The sequence below is a fragment of the Dendrobium catenatum genome, unplaced genomic scaffold (genome assembly GCF_001605985.2).
Source record: "Dendrobium catenatum unplaced genomic scaffold, ASM160598v2 fragScaff_scaffold_199, whole genome shotgun sequence".
NCBI classification, from domain to species: domain Eukaryota; kingdom Viridiplantae; phylum Streptophyta; class Magnoliopsida; order Asparagales; family Orchidaceae; genus Dendrobium; species Dendrobium catenatum.
Genome location: NW_021318661.1, coordinates 152,388 through 161,550, shown reverse-complemented (window position 1 = coordinate 161,550; position 9,163 = coordinate 152,388). Strand labels below are relative to the sequence as shown.

Genomic DNA, 9,163 nt, shown 5'->3' with positions numbered 1-9,163 from the left:
TCCAATTCATTTATTAAGGAATTTGGATCCATCAATGGTTTATAAATGTGTTAATTGAGATACGAATGATTGTAAATATTTAAAAAATAATATTTCATGCTGAAATTTATACTGGGGCAATTCTATGGAAAAACATTTATTGATGACATCGAATTCTATTATGTACAGTGATTGATGGAATCTCTACCATTCAAATTTTAGAGGAATTATTTCTATACATTTATGTTTTGCATGGAATCCAACAAGTCAACAAAGGTCGAGACGATTGCTTAATGTTGGGATTTATCTTTCATATCATATTTTCATATGGACAATTATATGTAGCATTATTAAGAGGTATTTCATGAGACAAAACAAGTTTTATTAGACCGATATATATGCTTCAATTCAAGGATCCTTATACAAAGCAGTATTATATATAAAAATATTTTCAAATCTTCAGAATAATCAACAGTGTGCTCCATGTTTTTTTTTATTGTTAATTTTTTACTAAATAGTATTTTGTTTTTATCATTACATCATTTTGGCGCATTTTTGAATTGAGCAATCTATGCTTTAATTAATGGAAATTAAAATTAAAATACTATACTGTGAAGTGTTTTATATGTGATGCTAAGGCGACTCGATTCGTCAACCGAGGTGGGACGGTCATTGGGTTATATTATGTCGGCGCTTAGGTGGACGGATGGATGGGATAAAAGCTCTGTCATGACGGTGCTGTGGGGTTTGGGGGGGGGGGGGTCTGAGGTGAGATTGTCTATATATAATGGGACAGTCTATTCTAAAATGTGTTATGCTGGTAGCAAATGGGCTACTGAGGTGGGGATCTCTATTATGAAGTGTTTACTTATAATTCAGTTAATTGCAGTATTTATTTAATTGTATTTAATTTTAGTATATGATTATGCATAGTATTTTTAAGTTCTTTTGTTTTAGTTATTGATTTCTATTTTAGGCTACGATAGCCTACTGAGTCAATGTATAGCTCATCCATGCTTTTACTTTTATTAGGCTCAGGGAGGGTTAAAGAGCGGCTGTAGTAGTTTAGATAACAAGATGTGATCTGTGTTGTTAGACATGTTTTAGTTTAGTTTGATTTTTGCATGCTTGAATTTTATTTTGTTATGCTCTTTGTTATCAAGTGTTGTTGTAGATGATATTTCAGATGTATATTTGTTTGGATGATTATATTAGAAAAATCATGTTGAAGATTTCGTAGTCATCCGTTTTATATTGGAGCATTTTCATTAAATTGAATCTGTTATAGTATATAAACTAGAAAAGTTTTATTTCAATGCTTCTTCTGACCAGGATCTTGGTCAGCTTGTCACAATCATTACATGGTATTGACTTTGCGTGATATCTTGGTCGGGTTGTGACAGTTCTGCCGGACTATGTCCTACAATCAAATGACAGTATTGAACACTTTCTTAGGAGCAGCTTGTCATGCCATTCTCTATGTATTGTGTTACATACATTGTAATATTGCTATATTGAGCTAAAACCTCTCCTCTGAGGAAGGCATAATTTTGTAATCAACCACCGCAATACTAGTGGAATCATTTTTTAACTGGGGTAAGACACTGTGATTGTTTTATTCTTTTCAAGAACTTTTCCATGTAAAAATTCGGGTATCTCTTATGTTTGACGCACTCATATCTTATATATGTTTGTGTGTTGGATCTTTTACAAATTTAGTGCTAAACTTTATATTTATCACTGTTGGTAAATATTCCAGGACACAACAAAAAGATTTTACTTTGTCAGCAACCCAAAGAGGGAGTTTTACTGTTAACATGCTCAGCATTCCAAAAATATAATTTAATGCCGGTGAATTGTGTGAGCTTCGACATATATTTGATTTAAACACAAGCTTTCGGATGTCTAGAAAAGGGCCTAAGCAAATTATACTGAAGAAAAATTCTCTTAATTGCACCATAAATCTCAAGGTAGTATTTGAATTGAAAACTTTTTTCAAAATTATATTCATAATCACCAAACTTTCAATTTCAACAAAAATTATAATAAAGCAAAACATAACAACAAGGAACCCATTAACACCACATATTAATCAATCTGTGTCCAATATGAACTCAACTCAAGCATCTAAAAATATTGAAAAACTTTAAACATTAATTTAAAAAAATTAAAATTGAACTTCTAATATTGCATAGCTTATAATCAAATCAAGCGCTCAATAAAATAAATCTAACAATCCCAAGATCATTCAATGTTGACGTCATAAGGCACTCAAATGCTAGATTAATGATCTATGATGAAGGGGGTCGCCGCCATTAGAGATGTTTGATTGAGTGTTTTTTGAATTTTGGACTTAAATTCATCAAAATTCTCTAAAAAAAACTAAAATTATGGCCATATTTTAATATATTATAGAAGGCTTGGAGAGATGAGAAGAGATTTAAAAAACTCTTTATCATTTTTTAATTATCAGGCACCAAACAGTTCGCCACTAGGCAATTAATCGCCAAACACTACCAAACTTTTAACATCTAAACTATTATTCGGTCTAATCATTAACATCTAAACTCCAATTGTTAGAATTTAACTATCCATTCTGTGAACCCTAATTTTTTATAATTTTTCTACACCACTTTAAAATTCAAAAACTTATTCTCAAACAACTGTAGTAGAATCTCATACTCATCAGACATTTGAAGAATAAGATTTTAATATACTGTTAAAAATATAAAGTTATGTATCTACCTCCACAAATTTCTTATACGCAAAAAATAGTTTCCTGCGAAGAGAAAATCATTTCGAGGCTAAAATTATTAAAAAGCTGATAAGAAATTGAAACTATGTCCACCTTGCGAGGGACACAGATAAGACACGCCTCTGTTAATTTGTTGAGTTGTCAATTTCATGAAAGCTTCAATTCCAAATCATGAATGAATTTGCCTATAAATTACGATAATTTTTTTTTATTAATTAATTTCCACTAACCATAAATTCTAACATTATTGATTAAAAATAAATTATTAATATATTTCCCAACTTATTTTCTTTTGAACTAAACAATAGGTTAAAGGCTAATTTTTGATGCAATCCTTAAAGTGGGTGTCAATATTTGAACGACACGAAAATCCGACCCGAAATTTTCGGGTTATATCTGACCTGTTTTTAAAATGGTCGGGTTCGGTTCCCCGATTGACCCGTTTTTTAAAAATGGGTTGGGTGTCGGGTTGACCCGTCAACCCGGGAAACCCGTTTCTAACCTAACCACGGAACCTTGCCCGCTCGGCCTGTCGCGCGACACGCCCTGCGTGCCGCGCGACCACGCCCCGCGCGACAGTGCGCGACCCTGCTCCGCTGCCGCGCGACCCCGCTGCTGCCCGCGACCCGGCCCCGCACGGAATAATTTCTTTTTTATTTGGTACTCTGTCCATAAATCTTTTTTTGGTATCTCCCATATTTTTTTTTTATTATTTAAAACTAAAGATCAATGAAAACATACACTAAATTTGACGAGTCCAATCTGTACATATAGAGCCTCTGCATGACATTATTCAGTTAAAAATCTGAAGCTTCATTTAGAATGATTTTTTTACTATGATTTTCAGACCATAATTACAGGTTCTATTTAATCAAAAATTTTATCACTATTTTAAAGTTTTTTTATGTGCTAACAAATCACTTTCTATAACAGCTTCCAAAAGATAATTCTCTCCGCATAAACTTTACAATCACATTTGCAAAAAAAATAGTCATATTAAATAGGAGAAATTATTCCGTGCGGAGACCGGATGACGAAATTGTCCAAATTCGCTACCATTTTTCCACCCTCTTGCAAAATGGCTGCAAATCTTCAATCAGTAGAATATTTGCTTCGTATTGCTGACCTTTAAAAAATACATAATAAATACTCTGCAAACGTGCATTCATAGTTGTATATTTGCTGAGTATTTGCAAAAATGCAACAACAGGGCAGTAAAAGAACAGCAAATTCGGACGGTATTTGTCATCCGGTCTCCGCACATAATAATTTTTCCTCAAATAGAGCCTAAATAATGACCAATGACAATATTAGCAGCTGCATCAACTCATATAGGAGAAATACATTGGCTGACTAATCAGCAAATTTCAGTTTAGCCATTAAGCTCACAGATTATATAATAAATCATGACACTATCTCATGAAATCATAATGCACAAATGTTTTCATTCGGCAAATAAACAAAATTATTAAAATAACCAAGAGCTTTGACATAAACGGGTCCTAAAACAAACTTCAATAATTAGAAAGCCCAGTAAGCCTTATCTACACAAAAAAATAACAGAGACGGTAGAGGACAGTCAAAATATAACTAGCGAGCTAGGAAAATAAGAATCACTAAAAACAGCTACCAGTGATCACTTGGTTGCACCTAATCACTTGCAGAAGTTTTCAAACTCTGAAGCAAGCGTTAGCGTGATCTCATAAGTCATTATGCAATGTGGTGATGACGAGCGTCGCATGGGCATTGTAGGGAGGCTCTTGCAGTACAATGTATTTGTATTTTTTTTCATATTGAATGAATTTTGAAGACATTGGCAAAGTCTGATAATTGCTGCCATAAGGCTTGCCTACCAATTCTAGTGCAGCTAGCCTAGCATATTGAACCCATCACAACTTCGTTATTGATGAATAAAGGGCAATGCGAAATTTGATGGTAATTAGCAATAAGCCAATAATATTGAGTTGGATTTCTTCTATAGAAAGCAATAAAAAAGTCATCATAAATAAAACTTAAATTTAAATGGGAGTTTCAAAAATAAATTCCACGCTAATAGAATTTAAGGATTTATTAAGTTACAAAAAGTCTAAGAGTTAGAATTAATTTAATTTTCCTTTTTCATTTGTCAAATGGGCGTTGCTTATGTTGTGAATGGGGAAGGGCGTTGCTTTATATAGTGGAATGAATGAACAAATGTGAGATAATGTTACAAAAGAGTTACGCTCAATTGCATGAGTTAAGTTAGCGTTTTTTTTTTTTGTTATTGTAATTTAGTTGCATTAAATGTATAGTTGTTTGCATCTGGGATTCTAAATAGTTGTAAAAACACATTGATTAGCTTAACGTAGATGCTATAGTAAACTGTTCAGAAGTAAAACTGTAAATATATTTAGAGGAAATTTTTTGGAAAATTATGGCAAGATCATGAGATTTGATATCTCATAAAAAAATTGTATTTAGTGATGACGAATCTTGATGCTACTTTTAGATCCAAGAACATTTATGTTTTCTTAATCTAGTTACTGAATTTAAAAAACAAGTTCTTCGTATTTTCAATCTTGGCACTCCCCTTCATAAGGTCACGAAAATTTTTCTTTTTTGATAAAATGTTTTTCTTAAGATGCAAATTGCATTAAAAAAAAAAAAGAAGCCTAATACAACCTACTCAATGGTAGAAATTCTATCACATTTGTTGCGTCCTGGAATATTTACGGCGATAGAAAAAATATAAAGTTTGACGTCTTAGTGTTGTACGAAGATCCATCACACAAACAGAAAGAGACAAGTAAAACACCTAATCTTTTTTACGTTGAAAGCCCAAAGAGAGAAAAAACCACGGGGCCTCACCCAGGTGAAAAGATTCCCCTAAATTGAGTAAATTACAAGGGTAGACCCATCACTTGACTTAGAGGTGGTGAAATTACAGTAGTTTGGAGAGCTAGGTAAAGGTCTGACGACGGTCGTGCGTAAGTCTGATGGTGTTTGTGCAGAGGTTCAACTAACAAGGAACGATCTTTCATAGGTAGGGCGGAAGTCCGGCGGCGATCGGTGACATGACCACTACCAAAAAATAGGCTCTATCGCATCATTTTTTTGCAGCAGTTTCAAACCGTTTCCAAAACCCCTCATTTGCACCAGATTTTGTATACAACAGCAGTGGTTTAAACTGGTGCAATTTGCACTGGTTAAAACCGCCGGCAAAGCCCTCCCGTGACTTTAAGATAGCCGAATTCCTAATTCCCCTCTTCGCTCTGTGCTCGTGGGATCTGGAGCGAATCCAAGCGGCAGCGACCAAAATCTTCTCATCTCGCTAATCCCGGCCGGCCGGCCCTTCTACCCTCAGTGTGAGTCTCTTGCCCTTCATCCTCTTCTTCTCTTTTTCTTCTCATTCTTTTTCTTCATATTCTTTTCCTTTTTCTTCTCATTCTTCATTTGCATTCCTTAGGGTTTAGAGTAATCTCGAAAATTAGAAATATATCTTAAGGAAAATTTAAGAGGTTATTTTGATAATGATTCCACCATGTAGGATCATATTAAAAAGAATGGTGATGAAAGAAGAATAGGTTACAATAGTAATAAGACCAATTTGGGAAATAATACACCAAAAACATTTATAAAGAATAAGTAGAGATCTATGTTTCATTGGATGATATATTTGTTCTAACTAACAACACTTAGGTTGTTTTAAAATTTCTTCAATAAAAGGATTGATAATACATCTCTTGTTCTTAAAAGAATGATAATGGAAGCACTAGTTTAAGGTCGATGATGCTAGCCCTTATAGTTATTTTTGGCATCCATGTGTTCATGAGTGAGGTTTGCATATAATGAGAGATTAGATTGCTTAAAGATGAGAATATTCCCATAAGAGGTATTCAAAATATTCCCATAAATGATTCCAAACAAAAGTGTTGATAGGAAAAATTCATAAAGCCAAGTTGTAATGGGTATGTATCAAGTATTTGTGAAGATAGAGATAAAGAGGAATGAAATATATTACCTTAACTATCTACTCCAAATTATTTCCTACTAATAGAGAGTAAGAGAATATACTATCAACTTATCAAAATTCTTCTCTTAAAAAGCTTTTTGAAGACTTTAGAGTGAAAATAATTCATTCTCATTATTAGGCTTAACATATTTGTTATCTATAGAAAGATAAATAATTAATGTAGAGAAAAGTAGTGATGTTATTATATTAAATTAGAAAATTGAAGTGGTATCTATCTAAAGTTATAGAAAATCTTAAAGATTAGTAGTTTATGCTTCCTACCTAGTTAGGCTTTTTTCTTGGTAATGTTTTTACACATATGGATGCCTTGCTAAGGCAAGCGGCAATGATAACAAAAACTTGGCCTTTTTTGAAGTTCCACTATATATATATATATATATATTCATTTCACATTCTGATGATGATGCCAAAGTAAAAATTATGTCACCCTAATAAGTAAAGTATGACATTGGTGCTATTGTATGCACCCATATTATATGGATTTTATTCTAGAATTTATAGTAAAATATGGCGTAATTTATTAAAATTAATAAAAAAGTAATATTGAACATTACAAAATGAGACATTCAAAGCAATTTTTCCTGGTAATGTTATTGAAGTACAAACTCAAGTTGAGCAGGCCAGAACACATGATATAGAAGGACTATTAAGAGACACATTTTGCTCAGGGAATGCCAATAAAGATGATGCAAATAATGTAAATAACATAGATCTGACAAATGATGATGCGATGAAATATAATGATTTATTGCTAGAAGCAGGAGCAGAATTATACCCTGGCTGTAAGTCATTCACGAAATTATCCTTTATCCTTTATTTCGTCTGAAGTGCTTACACTCTTGTTCTGCAAGATCTTTTGATCAATTGATGGAGTTATTGATTGAAGCTTTTCCTGATGGTTCTTTGCTACCTAAGAATACATATAAAGTAAAGAAGATAATGAAAGTATTTGATCTTGGATATACAAAGATAGATGCATGTCCAAATAATTGTTGTCTATTTTGGAAAGAAAGATCAAATCAAGTGGTTTGTCATATTTGCGGTTCTTCATGGTGGGCAGGTGCTAAAAAAAGTATATCTAGTGGAAAGAAAAATCAAATGAAGTCTGCTAAGGTTGTTAGATACTCCCCATTATAATTTTTTTGTAGTCTATTAAGGATAGATTGCAGTTATGGAAAATCAACAGATTGCGTAAAGTTGGGACCTGGTCATCTGAAGATGCTATGCAACAATGCGTAAATTTAAATAGTGATTCTAAACTATTTTTTATAATTAGTTTTTCAAATGATTTAATTATATGTTATTGTAATTTAGACATAAGCATGTAATCTTCTAGCCGAGGAAGGGTTGACACCTGAAGAAGGAAATATTGAAGCTAATGAGAGAGTTTTTAGCATAGTAATGGGTCCAGAACATTCAGGGCGAGTTCGTACACAAGGATTTGGTGTTACTCCAACTCGATACTTTCCTCAAAGTTCAAATGAAGCAGGTGGTGGAAGTGCTAGTAACTTTGGTCAAATAGCAAGTCTACGAGAGGAATTCAGTGCATTTCGTGATGAGATGCGACAAATTGTGCAACAGTTTCAAATGAATCAACCACCACATGGAGGATCTGAAATGGTATGAAAAAAATAATAATAATTTAATGTTAATTGTATATTTCTTGATTATTAATATCTCATTAATTTCATTTTATTTTCAGGGTGGCAATGACGATTCATCCAATGCATGATAGTCTTCTGCAAGCTTAAATGGGATTTTATTACCTCTATGTTATCTTGTTCTGCTTGTTTTAACATTTCTAGTTGACATAGAGCTCCTGGTTTTTATCATGTCTTTTGTTGCAAGTTTTTCTTTTGCAGTCTGTAATGTTTGAAGTCGGGATTTCCACTCTTCCTAAAGCAAGTTAGCTTGAGACTTTAGTGACCTATATATGGATTGTGAATATTTTTGTGTTTCGTCTTTCATCTGATCCTAAATTGCATAAATAGACCATATGTCTTGCATTTCTCTTGCTTTTAAAAGGTGAAAAGGTAACAACTTAGCTGCAGCGTTAAGATACTTCTCTAAATCATTCCATATTATCATCGGTCTTTATAGCAATTTATTAACAATTCTTTAGTTCAGTTGAAAGGAAACTTGTGTTGATCTCAGCTTTTCCCAATTTAATGTATGCGATTATGAAAGGAAGCCTTAGTTGCTTTCTAATGTTCTTGAATATCTAATGTTCGACATGCATGCTACGAATGTAAGTGATTTCATGAAGATATTTCTAGTTGTTATACAATTTTTTGTTTGTAAAAATTTAATTTTTTTGGTAGTCCTAGCATTCACAGAGTTCTGGCAGTATGTTGAAAGGTCATTTACATGGATTGATTTCCCATCAAAATTTCCTACAAAATATGTGCAATTTTCTG

General features: G+C 32.8%; 1 protein-coding gene across 1 annotated transcript in view; it reads left to right on the top strand.

Annotated features, from left to right (window-relative positions):
• Positions 1 to 8,658, top strand: part of LOC110115605 (exocyst complex component EXO70B1-like) — a 63,374-nt gene extending 54,716 nt beyond the window's left edge. The window contains exons 4-5 of the transcript XR_003700016.1: positions 8,061 to 8,366; positions 8,449 to 8,658. The gene's annotated coding sequence lies outside the window, so the exon portion shown is untranslated. The remainder of the gene's footprint in view (positions 1 to 8,060; positions 8,367 to 8,448) is intronic.
• Positions 8,659 to 9,163: the final 505 nt, after the last annotated feature.